The following is a 17,428-nucleotide window of genomic DNA, read 5'->3' as shown; positions in this document are numbered from 1 at the left end:
GGTGTCGGGACCACTTCCTGCCGCTGTGGGAGAGTGTCGCTAGGGAGTGCTCTCCTGTCCTCTGGGCAAGAGAAATTCTGGGGAGGGGTCTCGGGCTCCAGCTGAGGTTGTTGCCAGGACATTGGCCGCCCTACTGCCCCATATTCCATGATGGAGGAATTTCTGGTGTGGTTTGTGCCATGTCCCTCCAGATTCCATCCTGGCCACTGTCCCCACACTCAAGGCTCCAGGAAGTTTCTGAGGTTATTGACTCAAGCAAGATGAGGAACAGAATTGGAAAGCCTCACTCCTCACTGCCCAGAACTTGGGACCATGAATTTCCTTCCATTCCTAACACCCTGCTCTCTCCTTCTTGGGATCCCTCTTTCTTTTTATTCCTTCCCTGCTTTCCTGAATCTCCACTTCCTCCATTTTTCTGGACATTCTACTCCCTCCCTCAGAAATCATGTCCCCAGGACTTCCCTGGTGGCTCAGTGGTTAAGAATCCATCTGCCAAGGCAGGGGACACAGGTTCGAGCCCTGGTCCGGGAAGATCCCACATGCTACGGAGCAACTAAGCCTGTGCGTCACAACTACCGAGCCTGCGCTCTAGAGCCCGCGAGCCACAAATACTGAGCCCATGTCCTGCAACTACTGAAGCCCACGCACCTGGAGCCCGTGCTCTGCAACAAGAGAAGCCACTGCAATGAGAAGCCTGCGCACCAAAATGAAGAGTAGCCCCTGCTCGCCGCAACTAGAGAGAAAAGCCCGCGCACAGAAACAAAGACCCAACACAGCCAAAAACAAATTAATTAATTTTAAAAAAAGACATTGAGTCTTTAGAAAAGGAAAAGGAGAAATCATGTTCCAAGTTTCTTCTTTTGTCTTACACATTTCCCAGATTTCAGAACTTTCTGGAACTGGGCAGAGGGGGGGCCAGCTTTAGTTTCCTAGGTGGAGGCTACTCTTCAATCTCTCCCATCCTCTGTTTGGGTGACTTTAGGCAAATGGCAGGTGTGCACTTCGCTTCTCTTCCCTTATTGGTGAAACACAGGTAAAACCAATCTACTTCTCAGATTCACTGTAAAAAGGGGCTCTCGGAGAGGTGTCTATGACGACTGACATTATTCTAGTTTCCAAAGCAGTGTTCCCGTTCCCAGCCCATTCAGTCACAGCAGCATCTTTCCTACCAAGTCAGACCTGGAGGCTGCTGGTCAGGGATGATCTAGATGCAGCACACCTGCTGAGCGAGCCCAAACTCCCCAGCCCGCTCAGGCTCCCCTCTCAGCCCCTGCAGGGAGCCGCCATGTTGCTGTCCTCTTTCAAGGATGCATTTGGCTGCCGTTGCATCCACGGCTTTCCCTTTCAGTCCAGACCCAGGCGTGTCGTTCCCCGCCCTGCAGACCCAGGGAATTGGGGTCCCAGTCCATGGCCTGCCCACCTGCCCTTGCTGATCTAATGATTACCTTCCAGATCCAAGGGAGGGCCTTTCCCGAGCTCTTTCAACTCCCAGTACCTGGGGAGGGATGGTGGGAGGGAGTGTGGAGTGGGGCATGTTCTACAGACTCAAATGTGACTCCCAGGGCTTCCCTGGTGGCGCAGTGGTTGAGAGTCCGCCTGCCGATGCAGGGCACACGGGTTCGTGCCCCGGTCCGGGAGGATCCCACATACCGCGGAGCGGCTGGGCCCGTGAGCCACGGCCACTGAGCCCGCGCGTCCGGAGCCTGTGCTCCGCAACGGGAAAAGTGTTTCAGGGTGGGGCGAGGGAGAACTGGGTATTTCATTCCTTACAAAACTCCTCATGGAGCCACAGACTTGTTGCTACACTATGTCTGATGAGATTTATTTTCCTCTGGGAGTTCAGTTCCTTTGTCTGTTTCCCTCAAGTTGTGCCTGGAACCTAGGCCTGGTAGGGTAGCCCCCAGGGTGTGTCAGGAGTCCTTGAGAACCACATTACTTCAGGGTGGCCAGGTTTCGGGGGACAGGGAGCAATGCTTTTTTCCCCAAATCGATTTTGCTGAAGGGTGGCATGCCTTCCCATCCTCTGACTCCCAGGAAGCTTCTGTCCTGTGCTGTAGCCATTCAGCGTCCACTTGGTAAAAATAGCTTTTTTATTTATTGACTGGCAAAATACTCTATGTATCAACCCATTCCTGTTTCCTCTAAAGATAAAATGGAGGTAAAACGCAAAAGAAAAATTAAAGCTTTAAAGCCGTCTTGCTGGCTTCCGCTTCATTTCATTGTAAATTGAGTGCGATGAAACAGCATCAGCAGCCCGCATAAAAGCAGCTGTATGATTTTCTCTTGTGCAAGGAACTAATTCCGAAGTATAAGATTCTCACCTAAGAGAAGTCAAACGATGGTGGCTGGCTCCAGTACACTAATTATGTCTTCCTTTATACCTTTGGCTTGAACTCTAATTTGCTTACAGTTTAATGAACATCAGTTTCCCGCAGGGAAATCTCTAAGTCCCTGGGAGATTGACTACTTGGGCAGTCAGACGCTCTCACTGCCAACACTAATCTTCAAACCCTCTGCATTCTCAACAGACTTCTAAAGGAGAGCGGCTCTTCAAAGGCCGGCGACTCACTTTTGAGCAGCAACTGTACACTTAAATTAAAAGCCACGATCGGGCAGGAAACGGGCTGTGCTGAAAAAAAAAATAATAATAATTGTTACAAACGGCTTTCTTAGTTTAGGTGCTGGCAAGGGCTGCCAGCTGCCATCATTGCCGGTGCGAAAGCTGCACGTTTTATGGCTGTTTCCCCGACTTTGGCTTTTCCCAGAAAGTCTCCATTACTTTCTTCAGAGGTTTTCTTTTCATCGCTGAGAATTTAGAAAATGAGGAACAGTTGAGGCAGGGGAGGGGATCTGCAACCTGGGCCTTGTGGCCCATTCCCGAGGTCCCGCCTGACACTTTCTTCCTGGGAGGGTGACGCTGAAGCCACTTGGATGGCAGATGATCTGACTTTATATAATTACAACTAATAGCGATCGTTGTGTTTCACTTCACTGATCAGTCTTTAGTATTTGAGATGAAGGGCCCACCATTCAGGTGAATGGTCTGGGATGGGGCCTGAGAGCCTGCATCTCTGAGAAGCTCACCGGTGATGCTGTTGCTGCTGGTCTGAGGACCCCATTTTGAGTCTCTTTACCATGTTTATCAGATTTCATCTTCACGACAACCTATGAGGTAGACACTCTTTTACAGATGAGGTCGCTGAGGTGCAAGATTAAGGAACACACCCCAAGTCACCTGGCTGTAAACGGCAGAGACCGGGTTTGATTTAGTTCAGTCTGGCCCTGCAGCCCGAACTCACAGCTGCTATACATACCTCCTCTCTTTTTTAGTGAAAAGAAAAACAGAAAGTGAATTTGGTACCTTGATCTTCATCCAGAGAATTCTGTGGTGAGCCCTTGTTAAATTAGCCAATAAGTCCTTTCTTCATCATCCACACCGTTGATCAGGGTTTGCATCCATGCAGCCCTGGCTCTGCTGCCCTGAGGACATGGGCCAGTCCAGGGCTCCAGGAAAGGCAAGAGTCAGCCAGACATCAGCTAGCTCTGGTCGTATCTTGGTAATACTTTTGGCAGCCCCCAAAGAAACCAATGATCTTTTTGATTACTTTGGGTCAGATTACTCCAAAGTGATGGCATGCAGAAGAGGTTAACTTTTGCACCTCAATTTAAAGTTTACAAATGACACGATATACCTTCTAGGTGTTGCTTCTCCATTTTGTTGAAATAACCCACTATCCTCTAATACTGCAAACCAGAGTCGGGGCCCAAAGGGAGAAACAATAGCACATGGTAGTTAAGTGTGGAGGCTCTGGAGCCAGATTGCCTGGGTTCAAATCCCGACTTAACTAGCCGCTAGGGTCTTGGCCAGTTTGCATAATCTCTCAATGCCTCCGTTTTCTCACCTGCAGAGGAGAGATGATGGAAATGATAGTATCTACTGTCTGGGAGAAGACGTATTCCTCTACCCTTCTAGCATCTTCTGGCTGGTCTAAGAATTAAATTGACATGAGACAGATGAACAGGAGAAAATCACACCAAAGTTTAATAACATGTGTACATGGGAGAGACCCAGGAAAACCTGAGGCACTCGCCAAAATGGCCGAAGCCCTCGTCTCAGATACCATCTTCAGCTAAAGACAAAAGAGAATGTTGGGGCTACAGGTTTGAGACTTCAAAGGGGGGGAAGGCAATTCACATGGAGCTAGAAAAGCAAATATTTGGTAAATAAATGTTGGCTGGGCCCTGCAGAGACTGGGACACAAAGTGGACTCTGATTTCTAGGTCATGCCCAAGTTTTCCCACCATACCTCGCCCATATTCCTAGCAGATCTCTCCGGAGATAGCTCTATTCCGGGAACCGGCCCTCCGTGTAAATTCTTTTAGGCAGTTAGGGGAAAGGTCAGAGTGTCTTCCTCTCTTGGACGTTGATTGTTTTTAACTCGAAATAATCAAGGTCCAAAGAGACATTTTGGGGTGGCAGCTTTGGCTCCCCTGCACTACCTCATAGGCTTATTGTAAAAACTACACAAATTAATTCATGTGAGTTGCCTGTCATGGGCCAATCTCTCAAAAAATGTAAGCTGCCGCTATTCATAGGGACCTAGAACAGGCTTGCTAAGATTGTCCCCTGAAAATGTAGGTGACGTTTCTTTTTTCTGTACATATATTGAAGGCCAAGTAGCTAATTTTACTGATTCTTCCCAATAGGGAATAATGAGAAAAGACCTGCACTCTCCAATCTACAACATCTGGAAAGAATGGACAATACAAATAGTCTCAAGCAGAGAGAGGGGAAAAATGTATAGGTGGATGTTAGTACTTCTACGAATTATGTTTCTGTTTACACGTCGAGTCTTGAGGCTAAGACCCTGTTAAAAAACAAAATTCAACTGAGTAAATTTTAAAGATCTTGTTGGCTCTTGGATTTATTCAACAATTCATGAATTGGGCAGTACCCCATCTAGCAAATAGAAAGGAGCTCTGAAGAGCTGCAAAAATGAGACTTTTATAGGCAGACGGAGGTGGGCGAGGAAGTTATTCTAGCAAAGAGTGGATTGTTCCAGGCAGGGTCCCCTTCCTCTGGGGGACAGCCAGGGTCTATCAGGTGAATTACCTCTCTAGGGCTGACCAAGAAATTCCAGACTGACTGGTTAAGATTACTTTGCTGGGAGAGGCTGAAACTGCAATTAGGTTGGCTGTTAAGTCTCAGTTTGGTGACGTGGGCTTAGCACAAGTGACTCCATTTAGGGCCTGTTCTCTCTTTTTTTTTTTTGCGTTATGCGGGCCTCTCACTGTTGTGGCCTCTCCCGTTGCGGAGCACAGGCTCCAGACGCGCAGGCTCAGCGGCCATAGCTCACGGGCCCAGCCGCTCTGCGGCATGTGGGATCTTCCCGAACCGGGGCATGAACCCGTGTCCCCTGCATCGGCAGGCGGACTCTCAATCACTGCGCCACCAGGGAAGCCCTGTTGTCTCTTTTTTTAACAACCCTCTCCTTTGACTACAGTGGCGTGTACAGGTGATACTTACTAAGCTCAGTTCCTGTGCTTTCAATGCAGGACTGAAATGCAAACATACTTGTAAAGTGGAAACACACTTTTATTTCCTAAGGGCCCTGTAATCAAGGCAACAGCTATTACTTGATCGCATAATTAACTTTAGGACAAGAAGTGTAAACAACACAATTCATGAATTTGTTAATTGGTCTTCACTGCTACTGATATTAGGCCAAGTTGATCTGTTGTTCTCCTCTGTTGATTATCTTAAATAGGAAGTTTTCTAATTTGGATTTCTCCAAATTAGGGTAAGCAAGGGAAGAGAGTGAAGTGAGAGCTTTTCAACAATTTGAGTATATTCTGTAGGTAAGTGATTTTTTTTTTTCTTAGAGATGGATACAACTTGAATTGCTGTATGCCACTCTCCATCTTAACAGATTTGGACCTCTCTCCAGATTTCTGTTCTGTGCACTGATTAGCCAGACTGCCCGTTACTGATGTGGGAAGCCACCCCACCCCCACCCCCCAGGCAGTGGAGACATAAAACAACCAGTAATGCTCATAGGCAGTCATGCTTCCAGGACTCTGAATGTCCGTCTAATTGAGTTCTAATTTATTTTCCCCATTGCAATGACTCCTTAGCTCAGTGGAAATAAACAGAAACACTAGGGTGTGTGTAGGCTCAGGCCCTGCGGATGGGGTGTGTGTGTGTGTGATCAAGGTAGCGAGGCTTTTGCAAGCAAAGTACCAGAATCCCTCTCCTAGGAGTTTTAAAGAATTGTATTCACCAAAGCAAAGGACTTGGGTTCTGAGAGAAGAGGAAATGTCACAGCATTTCTCTCCTTGGTATTTCTTCTCCAACTAGAACTAGGTGTTCTCAACACCTGTGTGGGAACTTGGGCCAACTTCCAGAAGCAGCAAATCAATTCTGAAGACTCTTTCATTGGAGCCCTGGTCATGAAGCCGAGTTGCTTAATTAAATTAGACCCTGGGCCTCTGATGGCTGCTTTAAATTAAAAACAAAAACAAAACCACAACACAGAACCTTCACTGAGGGTAATGATACTAGGCCTGATCTGTTCACACATCCTTAACATTCGAGGATACAACTTATGAAGTCACTGATGACTTCAGAAAATGAAGACACCGCCCACTTCAACCAACAGCTGATTTCAGTTGTCAAGTGATGGTTATACAGTCCTCAAAAAAGACACGCTTGCTATCGGTCCCTCTAGTTGCCTTGAAACCTACAGGAATCTTGTTGGGTGAGAGTCTAGATCGCCAACCAGAAAGCCACAGGGAAATGTACACGAATGACCAGCCTGGCGCTCAGGACCCAGGCGCCACAAGGAAGGTCTGTGGTTGGGGGGCTTTCTGGCCATCTGGGATGTGTTCAAAAGGACCAGGTGGCTGCAGCCTGTCACGTGGTTCTTAGAACTCAGCCTGGAGAGCTGAGCTGACAGCAGCAAGCCCACACCGACCCCCAGCCCCAGTCCCCAAACGCTGTGCACCTCTGAGGCTTCCACTGATTCTAGAGCCTTTAGACAGAGCAGCCGGGGCCGATGAAGAACTCACGGCACTGCTGCTGTCTGTTTTAGGCAGGCTTGGAAGGTCAGGAGTAACTCACAGGGACAGCACACCTGTCACAGCTCTGCTGTGCTGGGGACCAATACGCACCCAGACTAATTCATGCTACACACTTCCCAGGTAGGAAAAAGCCTTTTGGCTTGGGAGGAATTGTGCACTCACCCTCAGTGCTCCATTTAGCAGGACCTAATGCAGACACAATGGAAGTCCTTCCAATTCATCACTTCTGCTCTTCTACTCACCCCTCTCTGGCCTTTTTGAAATTTTGATCTAGAATTTTAAGGGAAAGACAGAGTGTCCAAAAGAGATACTCTGGATTTCACATTACAAAAAGTTTAGTCATTTTCATTTGAGAAGTATTTCCAAGTAGAGAAAAAGCTTAAGATACCTGGTGGGAGAATTTGGAAGTAAAACCCAAAGCTAGTTAAAAAGAGATGATTGAATGGCCATCATCAAAAAGTCTACAAATAATAAATGCTGGAGAGGGCCTGGAGAAAAGGAAACCCTCCTACACTGTTGGTGGGAATGTAAATTGGTGCAACCACTGTGGAGAACAGTATGGAGGTTCCTTAAAAGACTAAAAATAGAGCTACCATATGATCCAGCAACCCAACTCTTGGACATATATCCAGAGTAAACCATAATTCAAAAAAGATACATGCACCCCAATGTTCACTGCAGCACTATTTACAATAGCCAAGACATAGAAACAACCCAAATGTCCATTGACAGATGAATGGATAAAGAAGATGTGGTACATATATACAATGGAATATTATTCAACCATAAAAAAGAATGAAATTATGCCATTTGCAGCAACATGGATGGACCTAGAGATTATCATACTACGTAAAGTCAGACAGAGACAGACAAATATCATATGATATCCCTTATATATGGAATCTAAAAAAATGATACAAATGAACTTATTTACAAAACAGAAACAGACTCACAGACTTTAAAAACAAACTTACAGTTACCAAAGTGTAAAGTGGTGGGGGAGGGATAAATTAGGAGTTTGGGATTGACATAGACATACTACTATATACAAAATAGATAACTAACAAGGACCTACTGTATAGCACAGGGAACTCTACTTAATACTCTGTAATAACCTATATGGAAAAAGAATCTGAAAAAGAATATATATATGTATATGTATAACTGAATCACTTTGCTGTACATCTGAATCTAACAAAACATTGTAAATCAACTATACTCCAATATAAAATAAAAATTAAGTTTAAAAAAAAGAGATGATGGCAAACAGGTTGGGGAGGGGATGAGGTCTATATCCTTGGGTCTCCACAAGTGTCTAATCCTCCTGATATAAGATACACGGGGTTATAACTCAGGTTACCCATCTCTTCATGCTCAAATTAGAACCTGAAGTCAAAAGTACTGGATGCTACTAGTTCCAGATCTTAATGTAAGTTAGCTTTCACCCTGAGACTGAGGGGTGGTGGTAAAAATAAAGCTCCCTTTATTAAAAACTCGTGAGCCAGAGACTATGCTGAGCACATCACATGCATCGTGTATTAAGGAGGGGGCTTATCATTGGGCCCATTTTACAGATGAAAAATGGGGACAAAGAGAACCTAGGTCATTTGTGCCCACACGGCTCTCACCCTGTGGAACCCCTCCAGAGGAGTGCCCCCATGCCCCTCTTTTTTGCCATTAGACTAGTAACTCATGGTGACTAGCTTGATCAGTGCCTTGTTAATGGATGCCAGCTGGCATGGGTAAAGAAGTACCTTTGGTTCTGAAATTTGCCCTACTAATTTTCTGGGGGGGCTCTGTTGGTTCTTCGTTGCTGCGCATGGGCTTTTCTTTCTAGTTGGGGCGAGCAGGGGCTACTCTTCACTGCGGTACATGGGCTTCTCCTTGCGGTGGTTTCTCTTGTTGTGGAACATGGGCTCTAGGATTGCGGGCTCTGTAGTTGTGGCACACGGGCTTAGCTGCTCCGCGGCATGTGGGATCCTCCCGGACCAGGGATCGAACCCACGTCACCTGCATCGGCAGGCGGATTCTTAAGCACTGCGCCACCAGAGAAGTCCTGCCCTACTAATTTTTATTTGGCCTTCCTTTAAAATACATATTTTTAGCAAAGTAATGCAAAAAAAGTAAAGCATATCAAAATGCTGCACCCCTCTCTTGTCTCCTCAAGCACAAAGCAAACATTTCTAACTCTTTTAGCTAATTCTACGATGCTATCTCCAATCTTTTCATAATGTGCTCATCCTCTTATTTTTAGCTTTTTTTTCATATTAAACATTAATAACTTCTAATTATGGTAGAGGAGGATTTAACTCTCCCACCATCCCACATCCCTCCCCTCCCTCACATATGTTTTAGCACAGTCTCTAATCAGTATTCACATTTTTATAGCTGCATGAATATGGTTTACTGCAGGGCTACACAGTGTACCAACTATGCTTAAGTTTTTTCACATACTATTTTGAATTAATAATTGCCTCGGGCTTCCCTGGTGGCACAGTGGCTGAGAGTCCGCCTGCCGATGCAGGGGACACGGGTTTGTGCCCCGGTCCGGGAAGATCCCACATGCGGTGGAGCGGCTGGGCCCATGAGCCATGGCCGCTGAGCCTGCGCGTCCGGAGCCTGTGCTCCGCAATGGGAGAGGCCACAATAGTGAGACGGCCGCGTACCGCAAAAAAAAAAAAAAAAAAAAAAAAAAAATTGCCTCATTTTGATGTGTTGCATAGCTTTTAATACATTGAACCTTTTAAAATTTTTCTGAATTTATCATCTGATGTCCTGAATTCTGAGAAATGTTTTTCTCTAAATGCTGTACCATGATTGTGAGATGAATTATCACTTCCTTTGTATTCTTAGGGCCTTTCTCCTAAGGCCCTCCCTGCTCACACCTCGACTGGTAGTTCTTGAGTCCAAATGCCCGTCTATCACCCTAGAACTCCCTCTCCTGTATTGAAATCCCAAATTTCTGTGTACTATGTTTTCCTCTTCCATGGTTTATTTCATTGTTCTGTTGGACCATATTGTCCACAGCCACTTAAGAAAGAGTTTGTGAGAGGTAGTGTTTGGAGTCCTTTGTCTGGGAATGTTTTTAATTCTCCCTCTCACTTGGTCAATAATTTGGCTGGGTGTACAATTATAAATTAAAAATAATTTGCCTGTAGAATTTCAAAGACTTTCGTCTTCTAGCATCTGATGTTGCTATTGAGAAGTCCAGAATTCCATTTCTCATTTTTTTAATCCTGATTTTTCCCTCCACAAATTTTTAGGGACTTCTTTATAGCCCAGGTGTTCCAAACTTTCATAATAATAAATCATGGTATGGATTTTTTTTCATCCATTTATTCAAAGGACACTGAGTGGCCCTTTCAATCTAGAGGTTTCCTGTCCTTCAATTCTGCTAATTTTTCTTATATTAATTTTTGAATAATTTATTCTGTGCTATTTTCTTTTTTGACACTTATTAGTTGTAAGATGTCTCAGACTGATCTTCTAAGTCTTTTATGTTTTCTCTGCTAATTTCCATCTCTTTTTAAAATTTCTGTTTGATTTGCTAAATTTTTATTTTCTATTGAAGGTTTTTCTTTTTCTTTTTGAATTTCTACCACATTTTAGTTTCCATGAGGCCTTTAAAATATCACATCCTGTTCCTGTATTATAAGATAGTATTTTACCTTTCTACTGTTCTTTTTCCAAGTTTATTTCATACGTTTTTGGCTTAGTCTTTCAAATTGGAGGTCTTTCTCAGATGTTTGGTGATTCTTGACTATCTGTTCATATTTAAGAGACAGACACTAAAAATCAGAGAGAAGGCTCTCTGTATTGGTTGGGGTTCTCTGGAAGAGGAGTTTCTCCTTTGATTGGGAGGGGAGTCAGTTTTCATTGGAGGAACTCTCGCCTCTCCCACCAACACCAGTACATGGAAACTTTTTTCCCTATTGTTCGCTTCTCTGGGGAAGAATCCTCTGGTATATGCCAGACTGTTGGCCTTCTGGAACAGAGTGGGGGAGAACTGCAGACTGTAACTTAATCTCCATTTTCACTTCTGAACCCACTCCCTGCTGCCTCTACCTAAGCCTGGGTATGCAGTTTGGGTCACACCCCTTCATAGTTCTTGTAAATGGCGGGTGTGTTGGGCCTGGAGAGGGGTGGGTTCAACACAGATGGTCCCCTGGCTGTAAGAAGATGAGAAAGAGAGGTAGGTCCCACTCACCCCTGCTCTTACTTACAATCAGTCCCCAGTTCTGAGCCCTGTGTCTGGCCTCGCCGTCCACATAGAGGGGTCAGCTCACTTCCCATTAGTGCCCCCCTCTTCGTGGGCACTTTAGGTTGTAGTTTCTCTAACCTACTCGTCTAAAGACCACCACTCCATCTGTTTTCCTTCATCCAAAGTTGGTGAAATCTTTGGTCTACTTGGCTCTCCTCTCCTGCTCCCCTTTTGGGATTATGCCTGTTTAATTTCTCTCCTATTATTTAAATAAGTCTTTGGAAAGAAATAGAATTGTCACTTTAAACTGGATTACTTTCTAACAGGGGAGACTGCTCTCTGGCATACCTGTTCCTGGCATATTTTGGAAGGTAGTTGGGGCACGGTGTTCTAGAAGTCTTACAGGTCTGCTGTTCCAGATTTAGCTTGAAATGACGCCCTGAAACGCAGTCACCACTATCTCTGTTGTTAGTGGTGGTGATGATACTAAAGATAACTACCATTCATTGAGTATATAATTAGCCAAGATGGTACCAGGTGCTTTATGAGTTATCTCATGTAACATTCACAACTTTCTCCTCTACAGATGATGACAGAGGTTCAGAAAGATTAAAAAAAAAAAAAGTCTTCCGGAGTCACACAAGTGGCTGAGATGGAATTTGACTACAGCTGTATTTCTTGATAATAATAACAACAACAAAGGCTGCTAACATTTATTGAGGATTCACCATGTATCAATCCTGAGAATGCAAAAGCTTGCTCCTCATTTGCCTAGTTGTTTGGGGGCACAAATGCATCAATCGTGATTTATTAAAAAAAAAAAATTCTCGTATAACTGAAGTGTCCATCTTTTGTAGGAATAGCATATATTTTTCCCGAAATGATCTGGAAGCAAACTTTCTTTTACTAATACACTATTTTACCCATTATTCCTATATTTTCATTGCTATGCCTTTCTTTTTAGGCAACTCACTCTCTTTTGACTCTGCAACTGGAAAAAGTGATTCCAATTTTCCAACAAAAGGGGATTCATTACAGCCAAACCATAGCAGGAATCTACTACCCACTGTTCTTCAGGGCTCCCTCGTTGAAATCCAGGCCCATGCCTGCTTCTGTGGCTTTGTCAGCTCCCAGGTCGGCAGGTTGGGACTGAGACCGTGTCATTTTCTGGTATGATCTACAACATACTACATGTTCCTATATTTGCAAGGCAGTTGTGAATCAATGCATAATAAAGTGGGTAAGAGCTTGGGCTCTGGGGCCACAAGCCCAGGTTTGAATCCCAGTTTCTACAAGTTTTTTTTTTTTTTCTTCTTAACTGCGTGGCCTTGAGCAAGTGCCTTGACATCTCTGTACCTGTTTCCTCATCTGTAAAATAGGGCTAATAATAATATATCATGGGACAGCTGAGAAGATTAATGAGTAATAAATGATTTTAAAGTACTTGTCACCATGCTAAGTTATAATAAGTGTATGATAGCAGCTAGCTACCATTATTACTGTTGATATCTACAACCCATTAATGAATACTTACTGCATACCAGGCACATTGCTAAATGCTCAACATACAATGTCTCATGACATGTAATCCCCATGACATGTTACCCCATTTACAGATGAGTGGATTAGAGTTGGGAGAACAGAGGAGGATTTTCCCTGAAACTGATGAAGCTGAGCTTCAGGGCCCCTCCTTTAACAGATCCCTGTGAGAGCTGGGGGTGCTAGGAGGTGCAGCGGGGAGGAGAAGCCAGCCTGCAGTCAGAAGCACTTCTACTAAGCAACTCTAGCAATTGCCTGAAGAGATCTCAGAGAAAGGGATCTGAATTACCAAGGCCTCAGTAAGTTGTCATAATCTTTATCGTTCTAAATGTTCACTTTGGGATCTAATTTTGTAAGTTTTTTCTTTTCTTTAAGAGGGTCCTTAAGCTTATGAGCTTCAGGTCTCCCAAACTCAAATCTGACTCTTAACAGAGGTGCATCTGGTCTTACTTTTAATCTCTACACCGTATTATGTCCTTGCTAGATTGATTTAAGATCATAAAGTCACTTTATAGGAATGGAGAGAATCCTCAAACGGAAAGGCTCATGGTAGCAGGGGACTAGACTGTCTTGCTGCCTGCGTTTAGTAAGGCATAATGGTTTGGTGAAGTATTAATGGGCTTCATTAATATAGGTTTAAAAAGTCTTGCAAGTAACCTTCCTTCCTCTTATTGGGAATAGTGGTTTGATGTCTCTTTTATAATCTATGAATCTCCTAGAAAAGCAGTAAACTGGCAATATATTTCTGTGCTCTATTATGTTTGAACCTTTGATTTGCAAGAGTGATTTCAACATAATTTTCCTTTTGCAGAGCATGACTGCTGAAGCAAAGCAAAACCCAAAGATAAACAGCCTTCGTAAGTTTGGCCACGATATATTTTCCAAAGCAAAGAATAAAACATCAAAATGTCCGCTCAGTGGTTCCTTGTCCTTAAGAATCCTGGGGAGAATCAGATCATCTGAAATAGAAACTCTGCTATTTTTATACCCAATTGCAAACTGGGAAGTCGCCAGGCTTTCATCTCAGCAATGAGTCTTCCTAGGAACTGGGTCTAGAATTTATTTACACTTTGGGAGGAAGGTGCATTCTGAGTCATTTCAGCTTTTGGTGCTTTTCCTTTTTTTGAAGAACCTTTGAAATTACCTTTTAATATTTCTGATCTCCTCCACCTAGAAAGAGAAGGTGGTAGAGGAACGAAGTTGGCAAGAACCTCCCACCTTTGGGCATCACTAGTATTAATCAAATGGACAATGAGACGTGTTGGCTAGTGAACTATGCCACGCTATGTTTGTTTGCAATTCAAATAGACGCCTGGCACTCCCCAAAATGGGGAGCTGGGTGCAGCCACTTTGGACCAATTTAAAATCCATCTCCTTGGCAGGCAATGCCAAAATAAAAAACCGTGCACCCACTTTTCAAGTTACCATATGGTAATTACCATTTGTTTAATGCAGAACATTGTGTGAAAACACAACCTCTTCACACAGAGGCCATTGATCTATCACAGAAAAGACTTGGGAAGTCTCTTGGCCACCAACAACCTTCCCTTCGTATGGCCCATTCTTTTTTTTCACGGATGATGAGGGGAAAGGCTTAATGGAAATGTTATATAAACAGGTTCCAATATATTCTTGTAGATGCACGTTGTGTACACATGCACACACATAACCTATCTCCAAAACGCAGTGAGTCAGGGAACGTGAAAACAACCTGTGTCAGAAGCATTTATTCAAATTCATTCACCAGCAACACTAAACCACTTTGACTATCGGTAGAATTCCAAATGGCTTTACAAACTAGGAGTTTCTCCTAGAATTGCTGCAAGGGACGACAAGGTTGAATCCTCTGTTGCCGATGAATCTGATAGAGTAGAGGTTACAACACTGACTCGTTTATTGGGGGTGAATGAATAAAAGTTGTATCTGAGGGAAGGAATCAGAATCAATGTGATATGAATCTAATCTACTCGTGCCAAGCAAGCCGCTTGTTTCTGGTTTCTATTAATATGGGATGCTAGGAGTTATAGGAGACAGGATAGAGCTGGGCAGGCTCCGCCAGGTAGTTTCTCTGTCCACCTTGGTGTCTTTGTTTCACAGAGTGCAGTCAGTGCATCCGGGAAAAGTGTGCAGAAAACAAGGCACAGCCTGGGTCTGGGGAAGCTGCCCTCTATCCTGTTTCACTTCAGGGAAGAGAAAGGCACAGAGCTCTTTGTTGTTGGTGGTGGTTTTTTTTTTGCGGTACGCGGGCCTCTCACTGTTGTGGCCTCTCCCGTTGTGGAGCACAGGCTCTGGACGTGCAGGCTCAGCGGCCAGGGCTGACAGGCCCAGCCGCTCTGCGGCATGTAGGATCCTCCTGGACCGGGGCACGAACCCGTGTCCCCTGCATCGGCAGGCTGACTCTCAACCACTGCACCACCAGGGAAGCCCTGTTGTTATTTGATTGTAGCCGCCAATCAATTCGGAGAAGTAGAAAGGAGACTTTGTAACAGGCTAGCCCAAAAGGCATAGAGAAAATGGCTTAAAAACAGTTAATACACTTAACTAAATGTCAACTACCTTTTGAAATTAAACAAATAGGTAGGTTGAAACATTTACTTAACTTAACTATTTGGCATGTACTAGCTGTTACAAATTAATGAAATAGCTTTGCTTCTTAAACAGCAAGGAGTTTCCAAGTGGCAAAATTATAAACAATTCCAATTAAGAAAAAAGAGAGAGAGATAGTAAACTCTCTTTGCTCAGTTCAACAGGTATTTACTGAGCTTTTATGGGTTACTCTGTGTCCTAATTTTAGTTTCAGGCAATGTTTGATCTTTGGGAAATTGTAACATCTAAATGTGGGGACTGCCTTTACTCCAGTATAAAGAGTTGAAAATTCACAGTTATATAAGGTGGTGAATTTCTTCATTAAGGAGGCCACAAAGCAGGGGTCCCTTTGTGACCTTTCTTCCTTCAATGACAATACTTTAATTCCTTTAGGATGAGGGTAATATTTTCCCTTTCAGGAACAGATCCACTGTAATAAAGATTATCCATTTATTCATAAATAATACTTAATGAACATATATAAAATCACTCCTAGGTGCTCCTTATCTGTCTTTTACAAGGTTTCTGTAAGACTCAAATGAGAAATCTATGTGACTCTACTTAAAAAATGTAAATTGCTATATAGAAATACTATTTTTATTTCATACCTGAGTGAGTCACAAATACATTCAATTGCTCCCAAATCTAGCAAGTTACAATTATCTGGGTCTATTTTCTTAAAGTTGTAATAGCAGCTACCACTGAATTGAGCTACAAGTGCCAACAGCGTGCTATGTGCTTTAAAACATTGCGTTTAATCCCTACGATAACCTTAGGAGGTAGGTATTCTCTGCCTCCTAGAAGATGAGGTCAAGTAATCTGATGAAGGTCCCGTAAATAGACAGAACTGGGATTTGGATTCAGGCGTATCTGTCTGTGAACTCATTCTATTCTGTTCTGTACATTTATTTTTATTGATGATGTTCTTCAATTGTATTAGAGTCAAGCCACACTTACGTTATGAAAAATCAAGCAGTTTCAAGACTACCAAGTAGGATTACAGCTTCTTCTTGATCACCGAGTTGTCCGTGTGAGCAGCAGTCATGGCTCTGGGCTTCGCCCCGGTTCTCCCTAAAGCAGGCCGGGCCGCTCACCTGCACTTCATTGCCTAATACGACTTTTGTCTTTAACCATGTGGCTTTCTGTCTTTTCCCTTAACCTGTCACTTCTTTCTGATGTTCTTGTGCCTGTAATGTGCTGTGGACTAAAAAACCAAATAACCAAACGTACTGGAAGGTCTCTAGGGCAGTGGTTCTTAAAGTCGTGTCCATACCCCATCTGGTGAGCTAGTTTAAATGCAGATTCTTGGGTCCCACCCCCAGATGTTCTCATTCAGCAGTTGTGGGAGAGCGAGGCCCAAGAATTGCTGCCTTAGGAGTAAAGAACACATGCTTTGTGACTGTGAGAAATTTATTCTCTAAGTAGCATCAATATTTGTTAACTTTCCAATGTTCACCTTGGGCCTGGATAGTTGAGATTCCTGGAGATACACACATGGCAGAAACCTGCTTCTTGAGAGGTTACCTAATTTGAGTAACTGAACTTCATTTTTTTCCCTTACTTTATAAAATGCTAGATTTATTCAATAAAACAGAGACAAAAGAGCCTGAAATTCCCACAAAAATGATCCTCCCCGCCACAAATCTTGCTTTAGTCTGTCAAAATTCTAGGTTTCTTTCTCCTTAAAGGGCATGAGTGTGAATCCTGGTGCTTGGCCAGGTACCTGACTCCTGACAAACACCTAACCCGTGTGAGCCGCAGTCCTGCCCTCATCTTTAAAGTGGAGAGAACGGTGTCTCCATCTCAGGATGGTGGGAGCTTCAGAACGAACGCGTAGAAAGTTCCTGGTAAGTAGTCGACATGTGGTCACGTTTTAAAAATGAACTTCCTACAGGAATTCTAGTTGTAACTACCATAAAAGTCTGGTGGCTCTTTGAGGGACCAGATTTCATACATATATACCCCAATGTAATAGAGATGAGCACAGCACCACATCCTCCTGCACAGTCTAAATAAATGTAA

The 17,428-nt window shown here is 43.8% G+C and overlaps 1 long non-coding RNA gene across 1 annotated transcript; it reads left to right on the top strand.

Moving 5' to 3' along the window:
- The first annotated feature begins 12,991 nt into the window (after positions 1–12,991).
- Positions 12,992–17,248, top strand: LOC132597363 (uncharacterized). The gene is made up of 3 exons (XR_009564053.1): positions 12,992–13,119; positions 13,632–13,677; positions 17,095–17,248. It is a non-coding gene; the product is annotated as an uncharacterized lncRNA (long non-coding RNA).
- Positions 17,249–17,428: the final 180 nt, after the last annotated feature.

This window comes from Globicephala melas, chromosome 5, assembly GCF_963455315.2.
Source record: "Globicephala melas chromosome 5, mGloMel1.2, whole genome shotgun sequence".
NCBI classification, from domain to species: domain Eukaryota; kingdom Metazoa; phylum Chordata; class Mammalia; order Artiodactyla; family Delphinidae; genus Globicephala; species Globicephala melas.
The sequence above is the reverse complement of the archived record's forward strand: the minus strand, read 5'-3'. Positions and strand labels throughout refer to the sequence as shown.